Genomic DNA, 11,073 nt, shown 5'->3' on the forward strand with positions numbered 1-11,073 from the left:
ATCAAGAAGATGTGGTTTATCTATACGATGGAATACTACATGGCAATGAGAAAGAATGAAATCTGGCTATGTGTAGCAACATGGATGGACCTTGAAGGTGTTATGCTGAGCGAAATAAGTCAGGCAGAGAAGGACAAATATCATATGTTTGCACGTATAGGAGGATTAGGAGGAACTTGACGGAGGAACAAGGGGGAGAAGAAGGGGGGAAATGGTGGGGGAAAGGGAGAGAGGCAAACCATGAGAGACTCTTGAATGCTGAGAACAAACTAAGGACTGATGGGTGTGTGGGGGAAGGGGGAAGTTGGGCATGGAGGGGGGCACTTGTGGGGATGAGCACTGGGTGTTATATAGAAACCAACCTGACAATAAACTGTTTGTAAATAAATAAATACATAAATAAATAAACAAAAAATAAAATGAAAAAAATAAAAAATAAAATCACATCCAATTTAAATTTTAAAAAAAGAAATGTTATTTCTCCTTAATTTAATCTATAAATGTAGGGCAATCTTAATTCTTAAATTTGTATGAAGCAACAGACAAGCAAGAATACCCAGGGAAAAAATATCTGAGGAAAAAACTTAGAATATTAAAAGACACTGGCCCAAAAAGACATTAAAACATTATTAAGCCACAACAATTAAAGCAGTGTGGTAGCAGCACACTGAAGATTCAATGCAGTAGAATAGAAAGTACCAAAATGGACCCAAATGCATACAAAAATGTAGTATACGTTAAAGAGAATCTCAAGTCAGTAAGAGAAGATGGCTTATGCAATGACAACTAGATAGCCATTGGGAAAGCTCCATCCATCTTAACCCTTTAAAAATTCCAAAAGAAAGATAAAGGTTTTTATGAAATATAAAAGTGTTTGAAGAATCCATCTGCAAATCCTTCCAGAATCTCAAATTGGGGAAGATATGTCAAACAGTGACACATCTAAAAGAAGAGCTTGATAAAAGACCAAGTAAAACAAAGATGTTTATAGCTACTATTACAAATGTCTAAATTTCTCCCAAATGTGTGAAATACAGGGAAAGTCCAGCCATAGATGAGTTCCTCTTCTGTAACACATTTGTCAAAACAATGTGCTAATTATCTTTGACATACTAATAGATGAAAAATAATATTTCCACACAATTTAAGATCATGCTATGTATTTTTAATTTAAACTCTATGTATTCATTTCAAGAAAAAAATACTACTTTCCTTATTTTCTATTGCAGGTGGATACAAAGCTTTGGTTACATTGGAAATACTTTCAAAATTGGAATCAAATTGGGCTCGGTCCAAAACACTGTCCTGTCACTTCTTCAATGTATAATTGTATAAATTACTTAATGTTAGTGACCTTGAGCTCCTCTATCTGTGAAAAAGTGCTAGTAATAGCTACTTCATGGGGTTCTTATTAGAAAATGAGACAACCCTGTGAAGCCCTGAGCACGCTAGGGATTTGACAGGTAGTACCTTTTTTACTCTCTCCTTTCCTTGCCCTCACACGTAGGGCAGCTACATTTCCTCAGAGGGCAAGCTGATCTGGATGAAAGGAAGCACTTTAAAAACACCTTAGACTCTTCAGGGAAAAAGAGCAGAGAAAATAGCTAAGAGAACCCATTCATTTTACAAATGATAAAACTGAGGCCCGTAGGGACATTTCCAGAGGAATCCCACAAAGATGTAAATGAAAGATGACAACTTCCTCCCATCCTCCAGAAATTGTCTAAACCATAGTCATTGCAAAAACCTCAAACTCCAAACTCCAAGGCTTTTGGCGGGTTTTTCCATATCCTATGAAATTCCAATAATCCAGTCTCCTCCATAAACTATCCAAGATGGCAGTCTAGGAGTTAAAAACAAAACGAACAAACAAACAAAAACAAATCCCCCCAAAACCCACTTTTGTTGTTGTTATTGTTAGACTATGTCCTTTCTACAATTACATAAACAAGTTTGTAAGAGTTAACACTGAGAATGCCTCTTGGACATAGCACAATGGCTCCACCTTCAGCTCTCAGACTGAAGAGGACTTTTACAAAAATGCTGCTGTCTGACTCCTCGGAAAGCACATCTGAAATATAATCTCTTCTCATAAAATTTAAATCACACAATCTTTCACTTTTAAATACTGAAGTCCAGAATGTTTACCCACTGTCCATAGGAAAAATGAAGGGTAAGAGTCTCAAGGTGAGCTATACTAATATTAAATAGAGAAAATAAAAAATGTATTACATTTTCTTTAAATTCTTCAGGATGCATGTCTTGATATCATATTATTTATAGTTGCATCAGAGTCTGATAAGCTCTTTCAGTCAAAGTCTGCTATGGTTTCACTCCATTAGATTTATAGTCTTATAATAGAGGAAAAGGTTAATTCTTGCCTGTCCAACAAGGCGATTCATAAATTACCAGCAATTTTTGAATATCCCCCTAAATACATACCAATTTTTGGAGGGGAATTTCGAAATAAATTTTATGACGGAGCATTAGTTGGGTCTTCAAGACTGATGTCTACCAACAAGTAGTGGTAAGGAATATTAGTTTATTAAAAAAAAAAAAAAAGCAAATGACCAAAAGATAATTTCATAGGATGAAACTTCCAAATCTAAGTAAAAATCTAAAGCAGTTTATATAACTACCTAAAGAGTGGACAAATCTTTCTTCCATTACATATTTTATGGTAATCTATTAAAGAAAAGTAACAAAATACCTAATTCTTTGCAAATTGTAGCATGTAGGAGGGAATTAGTCACATTTCTACATTAAAAGATATCAGTAGATGTGAAATATAAGCAAATATATGCACAGACTCTGAACCCTTCAAAATCTCATCATCAGAGTATATTTGTCCCTAATTTTCTCCCTGTTGTTTTCTTCCTGGATCAACCAAATTCCAGACTGCGGAGTCTCAGTGAAAGGAAGTCATAGACATTTAGGGTTACTGAACTGTGTTTAGGTAAGGACAACCAGAAAATTAAATGTATTTGTTGTATCCTAGAAAGTTTCTACTACATGGATTTTAATGGTGCCTGAAATTCTTATCTTTTTGCCTTTAGACTGTTTACAAGCCTAGAAGCAGCTGTTGCTAGAGGGAAATGTGAGTTTTGGGTGTCTCAAAGACCCTGAAATGGGATAATCCCACCACCACCCACCAGAGCAAGGAATGAAACCAAGTCCAAACTTGTTTTGTCAAAACTCAAAGTGTTCAAGTCCTTGCCCACTTAAAATTTCATTTGTAATAGTCAACAGCTGAAATTTGTAGAGCAATTTAAATATTCTTAAAATGTTTTCTAATCATTGTAATGATCTAATGACTCAGTCTTCTTACTATCCTTCCTTCTGTCATTGAGAAAATCAAGTCTTAAAAAATTAAATAAACCCAGAGTGATGTAGATAGACCAGAAGCCCAAACTCTTAATCCCTCTGCTCTATACACAGATTATTCCCAGCAACACTCACAATAATCTTGTATGTAAATGAGTATCCAATTCAATTCAACAAATATTTTTGAGCCATTTTTATTTGACAGACATTATGCCTGATGAAAATGAAGCACAGAAATCATAAGGGACTCGCCTAAGATCTCAGAGCAAATTCACAAGTGCTGAAAGTAGAACTCATGCACTGAAACTAGAACTCATCCTCTGGTATCAGACATGTGCATGTTCAAATCCTGGCATCACTGCATGCTAGCTATGTAATCTAGCTCAAGTTATCCATTTCTAAGCTGCTATTTTCTGTATAAATGACTTGGGGATAATAATAATTGGCCAAGCTGTTAAGAGTATTAAAAGTGCTATATGGAAAGAATCTGGTATAATGCATATATGCAAGTAGTGTTAGTTTTCATTCCAGGATCTCTTAGGTCAGTGAAAAATTGTCCCAGGTCATCTCAACATTTAGTCACTGTGGTTTTTCTGCTTGCCCCAAACATAAGAAATTTACCATCCTGGAAAAATGAGGGTGGACCATGGTTTTTCCCAAGTATCTAATAGAAATAATGCAGAAAAACAACAATAAATGCCTAAGCTCCCTTGCTCTGGTTACTCTCCTCCTCCTCCTCTACTCTCCTTTCTCCACCTTCTCACCCTCCTCCTACTTTTTCTTCTCTCCCTGTCTTTCTCTAACACATACACACACACACACACACACACACACACACACACAAACACAGTGTCCCCACCTGTAAGTGGACCATTAAAAAGATTACAGTGTTTCACTCAACAAAAATATGACAATAAATACAAACTACAGAAAGATGCTTGATTCAATAGTTCCTTTCTTTCTGATGATAGAATAATATCTAACAATGATATATAATTTTTGTTTGGCTAGTTATTTCAATTTTAAAAATTGGGAGTTATAATGTGTTTTTTAAAGCCCTTTCCTCTCTGGCTTCTGTCAGATTTGAAAGACAGTCACACATTCATAGGACCTTTTACAAAATAAGAAAAAATCCAGGAGTTATCAGATTTTCATTATAAGATTTTCATTAGTGAGACAATATTAATGAAAGGCTTTTCATTCCTCAAATCCCTCACCAAGATCATTCTTTAGCAGAAAAGTTCTGGATTATGTTAAAAAGGCAATTTCTCCCAACACTGTAGTTCATCCAATTTTACAGCCAGAAGACAGAAAGTCTGTATAGCTACCATAGAACTTAGATACTGCAGAACCTGCCTAGCTTTTGTTCCCTCTTCTCTGAGAATTTATTCCCACCAAACATTGGAGTAGACCTTTCAGCCATGTTTGTAATAAATGACTCTTCCCTAATAAAGTACATATTCTTGAACTAAGGTGGGAAATTAGAGTAGACTTGAGCCTCAAACAAGCTAATTAGCTTCTGGAGTTAAACTAAAAGCTAGAGAAGCCATCTTTGATTATGTGCATATCAACCCAGAGGACAGGATCCATGGCTTGGAGAAAAAGAAAATAGAAAATTTATGAAGAGAGCACATGTAGAATGAGAGAAGGATAGGAAAAGAGGGGGTAAAATACTTTCTTCAGATCCTGACCATTTTCCATTTCCAGGATATTAGAAATTCTTGAGTTCAAACTCTACTTTCTGCCCTTAATTTCCATGCCTACTCATGATTCTTTCTGGTCATTTCTTTAACCCTTAAGTTATAGTTTGTTTCTAGCAACATATAATCCTTCACTAAAATATTAGATCCATGCTTTCTTCCAATGCCATTCTACAGAACAGAGAGAGACCCAGAAGGGCAACGTTCCAGCCCATTTTCACACACATAATTAGCAGAACTGAATTCAGTTCTTTTGTTTATAAATCTCTCTAGAGTACTAATTCCCGTTAATTCTCAAAAATGCTAGAATGGAAGCATGAGAAACCCAAATATCATATTCCACAAAACCTAAGATCTTTCATTTGTATGATATATCAAACAAATTAACTATGATACACTGCTAAGATGCCAATGATAGTAAAAGACATTCATATTTCAGATATATTAAAATGTGAAATAAAATACTTGAGATGACATGAAAATAGTAATATAAGGAATTGACTGAATTTGGAACAGGGCAAGTTGAAATATATTAATTTTCATCCCTGTTTGGGAAGAAACAAACTCGCTGTAAGGTTTCAAGTAGGAAGATGAATATTATAGTATTCATGTTTTAAATCCCACTCTACACATGTTGCCAACAGTGAAGAATCTTAGCCAAGCCCAGAGTGCTTCAAATATAGATAAGAAGGGCACTTTTAAATCCTCTCTTGATTTTCACATCCTCCATTTGGTTGATGTTGAAGTCTTAACAATGTGCTAGGAACTGAAATAGAGGAAAGTGAGGTAGGAAGAAAGAAAAGAAGTAGGAACTGTGTGTCTTACCTTCACGCATCACTCTTTAATCAATAATATTTATTAAGTCCTTACTCTGGGTCAGACACCATTTCAATACTTGGCCTATCATACAGAACAAGAGAAATATTTGTCATATAAATCTGTCCATCATATAGCAAACATTGTAGTGGAAGAAACAGATGATAAACAAGAAAATAAAATTAAAGTACCATTAAGTAGTTTAAGTCCTTATGAATAATAAAGCACAGTAAGGAGTTACTCCTTAAAAAACATATGGTTTGGAAATGACTCTCAGATGCACGAAATAATTTTACAAATCCTTTAAGACAGTACGTGACAAAGTACCAATGTGAGTTTGGACATTTAATACACTAGAATTCAGAGATACTCTCCCAAAAGCTCACTTTAGCCCTGAACTTTGATCTATGAAACCCTTCATTTCATGATTCTGCAGAAGTCCTGATTCAAACACGTAGTACTTGATAAGAAACAGCTACTCTGCTGACATGTCAACTCGGCAGTTGGGAATCAGTTGCACATAAGCCCTACTCCTGATTTCCATAGTGTAGCCAGGACTGGTCACTCTAGTCTTTCTTGCTCTGTAGCTGAATCTTCAAATATGCCCTAAGGCAAGCTTTTACATATGTATCTATGTGTTCACTGTTTCAGTGTCAGTGTTCCTTGAGAAATACCATCTCTGTCTAATTGGTTGTCCAGAGGTATTCTTGATTACTGTCCAGAGAAGTACTATGTAATTGCCAGGACAGCAACCTAAAGCAAAGTCATATCTGTACCATCACACCACCTGCCCAGGGTTAGCAGATTATCTAATTATCAGTTGTAGACAAAACAAAAACTAAACTTCTCAAGAGGCCTGAAATCCCTTTCTAGATCATTTTTAATTTTTTTATTTTAAAAAATTATATTAATATATGTTAATTTCCAAAAACTTCAAGCAATAGAGACAATGTATAGCATACTTGTTCCCTAATAGTCCAATCTCCAGAGAAAATTATTCTTACAAGTTTCATGTGTATTCTTACATAATGATTGTGTTTTCTTTCTAAAAACATATATAAATGCAAATGCAATTTAATATAAGTGTAATCTTCTGTAATCCACGTGTTCACTCAAACATAAACTGTAGATATCTTTTTCTAAAAATAAACCCAAATGTCATGTTCTTTTTAGGAGCTACATAGGAGTTTATTGTATGCAGGTACTATAATATATTAATTAAACTATTGCCTTATTGATGAGAGTTTAGATTCTTTCCAGTTTTGAGTTATATAATGATGCTACAAAGAACACACCTGTACTTGCATGATGTATTTGTGTGTTTCTACAGAATAAACTCCCGACATTTGAACATCTAGGTCAAGGGAAATGTACATTTTAAATTTATCAAGATAGCCATAGTGACCATGAAAAACAACATAGTAATGTTGTCATACCATTGTCATATTAGGAGATTGCCTATTGTCCCACACTTGCACCCAAACTGATTATTATCATTCTCACATTTAGTTATCTAATAATTGAAAAAAACTATGTCATAACAATATTTATCAAAAACTCATGGTATCCCCTACAGTAATTTTTCCTTTATTTTTTTTAAGAAAACAAATTCACCCTTACAGATAATATGTATTCTGGTAGAAGACTTAGAAAATAAATAAATACTTAAGGAAAAACAAAACATGAGGAAACTTCTGGTGACAGCTAAGGTGGAGATAAGCAGATACAGATTCTCTTTTCCAGTGATTACAACTAAAAATTCTGAAAAGAATGCAAAATTCATGACTTGAGGGATATGAAAAGTAAAAAATGAAAAAATATATATATTAAGAAAACTATATCTGTATCTATGTATCTATAGATAGACTCAGATTCAGACATAGACAGCAGGTGGATCAAGGACTAAAATCAGGATTTAAATCATGGCCTGCAAAGTGGGAGCCTCCAGTCATGAAGAACTTTGTAACAGTAGAAAAAGCTAAAATCTGAGGGAAATAAATCTTTGTGGCCAGAGGTACTGGGAAATGACACCCCTGGAATTCAGAAAACATGGGATAAATCCCAGAGAGGAAAGAGTTGGCGAAAGGAATTCCTCTAATTCTGTGTATGAAGTGACATAAGTCCTGTGCTTGCCTCCAAGCCACATACACACAGTACAGACTCAAAGAAAATAACAAAGACCTCAAGAAGTGAACTAGATATAAACCACTTCCCAGGTTCAAGACTAACCCCCAAGAGGCACATATGCCAGGCTGAACCAAAAAGCATGGAAAAGGTTTGAAAACTGAACTGACATTCGCCCTCAGAAAGAGAATTAGCACTTGTAGTCTGAACATAACAAGGCTGATTCCTCACTTAAACAAACAAATAACATTCTGCAGAATAATTAACAGGACTCAGAGTCTACCAACATAATATTCAAAACATCCAGGACACAATCCAAAATTATTCAACATACAAAGAACCAAAATTATCTAACCAATACCCAAGAGAATAAGCAACAGATAACAAGCCTGAGATACCCACATGTTGGAATTACCAGAGACTTTAAAGTAGCTATTATAACAATCCTCCATGAGGTAAAGGTGAACATTATCGAAATTAATGGAAAGATGAAAATTCTTAAAAGCAAATTATAGAACTCAATGGAGATTTTAAAACTGAGAAATACAATAACTTAAATTAGAAGAAGTCATTGGATGGACTCAATAACAGAATGGAAATTAAAGAGGAAAAAAGCCAAAGAAACTTAAGGTAGAGCAATAAAAAGTATACAATCTATACAGAAAGAAAAAGGTAGAAAAAATAAATAGAACTTCTAACCTGTAGGACAGTATCAACAGATCTAGCATGTAATTGGACTCCCAGAAAGAGAGGAAAAAGAAATTGGTGCAGAAAAATATCACCAAGAATCCTCATTCAGAGATGATCCATTTTAATACTTGATGTAGACTCTTCTAGGCTTTTTTTCCCATACACATAAACAGACACAAGTACACACAGACACACACAGACACAGGGCACCAGAGTACCTGCTCGTAGTACAATGTTTTTTCCTTTACTGCTTTCTGAGTGTTTCTATATCTCAATAAATATACATCTGCATAAGAATTTTAATGACTACTTAACAGTTCACTGAATAATGTAGCCATAATTTTGTTTGTCAGTAATTTAACACTTTTTATTTAGTTTTCTCCCTCTTTTTAAACTATTATAAAGATTCTGTACTTACTCTTATTGCCAAATCTTTGTCACATCATTGTTTCCTTCACTTATATTTCTAAAAATAAAATTGCTATGTAAGAGATATTTATTCAACCAATATTCAGTCAACAAACATTTACTGAGCAGTTAATATAAACTAGGTACTTCCCATATGTTGAGGTACAACTATGTCTCAGCCTTGCCAATTTTAAATATAATCAACAACAGTTAGTCAATCTTAAATGACAACGTTTTAAAATATGCACACTTTGGGTTCTGTGGGACAAGAAAAGTTGGTCTCAAGGGTCATGATGGTGCAAGATAAAGTCTCCAAAAAATTCTTTAAAAGTCAAGAGTCAAATAATTAAACATCAAGAATACGAAAAAAAAAAAACCCATGTTGATTTACTTTCTTGCATATACTTCTTTTTTTAAAAAAATTTTTAATGTCTATTCATTCTTGAGAGACAGAATATGAGTGGGGGAAGGGCAGAGAAAGAGAGGGAGACACAGAATCCGAAGCAGGCTCCAGGCTGTGTCAGAACAGAGCCTGATGCGGGTCTCCAACCACGAACCAGGAGATCATGACCTGAGCCGAAGGCGGACACTTAACCAACTGAGCCACCCAGGCGTCCCTCTTGCAAATACTTCTTAAATAACATGAAATATCTTTTAGCAGCTTCAAAATCAGTTCATGTCAGAGCTACCCATTTTGTCTCAATGGTGATCCATATACTATATTAAGTGGCCTCAGTGTTGGATAAGTGCTACAATTATCTAATTGGCTGCAATAATTTAGTCATTTCTTCCAAACAACAAAATTTTAAGATTCCTTTCTAAAATGTTCTATAGAAGATCATTGAAAATAGATTGTTATTATTATTATTCCCTAAAAGTTGTTTCACAAGTTAATCCATTTTCCTATACTGTTTATATCTTTTAATGTTTTATTTATTTTTGAGACAGCAGAAGCCAGAGAGGGACAGAGAGAAGGGGACAGAGGATCTGAAGGAGGCTCTGTGCTGACAGCAGTGAGCCCGATGAGGGGCGAGAACCCAAAAACCCTGAGATCACGACCTGAGCCAAAGTCGGAAGCTCAGCTAGGCTCAGTCAGTGCCCCACTCCTATATTCTATTAAGAACTAATCTCCACTTGTCCTCTCTCTCTCTCTCTAAAAAATAAATAAACCTTAAAAAAAAAAAAAAGAACTAATCTTTGTGAAGACAAACTGGTGGTAAGAGAAGACCACAGAACATATCATTAATATGAGATGTTTCTTATTCCTTAGCTAGGACAGAAATACTAAACTATTTTGGTCACTCCTTCCTTTGTGACCTCATTTTATCTTAAACATAATCCCAGCATAGCACACATGAAACAATTTACAGGATTGTATTATTTGATTTCTGTCTCTCTTTAAGAACAGGAAATTATTCTTCTTCATTTTTATATTCCCACCAGTTAATCCAAAAGATGCTAGGTACAGGTACAGTTAATCCAAAAGATACTAGGTACAGGTATGCTGATTTTTTTTTCTTAAGATATTTCAGTCTCCTTCCTCACTGCAAATGCAGAAGACAGTCCACTTAAAAATAAAGTGAATTAAAACAATGGATGGTTGCCAGGTAAAACTGGGTGCAGAACACCCAGTTAAATTTGGATTTCAGAAAAAAACATTTCTTAGGAATAACTTTGTCCCAAATACTGCATGTTTCTCAAAAATTCAAATTTAATTGAACATCTCCTATTTTTATTTGCTAAATCTGGCAATCCGAAAATGAATGCAATTGAAATAACTCAAGATTTCCTAGAATATCACTCAAACCAGAGCAAGTTTCTCCCTGATCTAGGAAGTAAGAGTCTCTAACACCGCCACAGATGGAATACAGAACTTTCCAGCTAACAGCGCACCAGAGTTTAAACTGGGGCTAGATAAGCCACCCAATCCGGAATTCTATAAACAGATTCCTGTATTGCTTAACAGTGTGAACAAGGTCACTCACTTCTAAGTCTTCGCCTTTTTGCACAT

The 11,073-nt window shown here is 34.9% G+C and overlaps 1 long non-coding RNA gene across 2 annotated transcripts in view; it reads right to left on the minus strand.

Annotated features, from left to right (window-relative positions):
• Positions 1-9,155, minus strand: part of LOC120224062 — a 32,726-nt gene extending 23,571 nt beyond the window's left edge. Inside the window, exons 1-2 of one of the 2 annotated variants that reach the window (XR_005526455.1) lie at positions 9,073-9,155; positions 5,850-5,924 (exon numbers count right to left, since the gene is read on the minus strand). This is a non-coding gene — a long non-coding RNA (uncharacterized LOC120224062). The remainder of the gene's footprint in view (positions 1-5,849; positions 5,925-9,072) is intronic. The other variant, XR_005526456.1, reaches the window with a different exon arrangement.
• Positions 9,156-11,073: the final 1,918 nt, after the last annotated feature.

This window comes from Hyaena hyaena, unplaced genomic scaffold (assembly GCF_003009895.1).
Source record: "Hyaena hyaena isolate Hyena2069 unplaced genomic scaffold, ASM300989v1 scaffold_1102, whole genome shotgun sequence".
In the NCBI taxonomy this organism is placed as follows: Eukaryota; Metazoa; Chordata; class Mammalia; order Carnivora; family Hyaenidae; genus Hyaena; species Hyaena hyaena.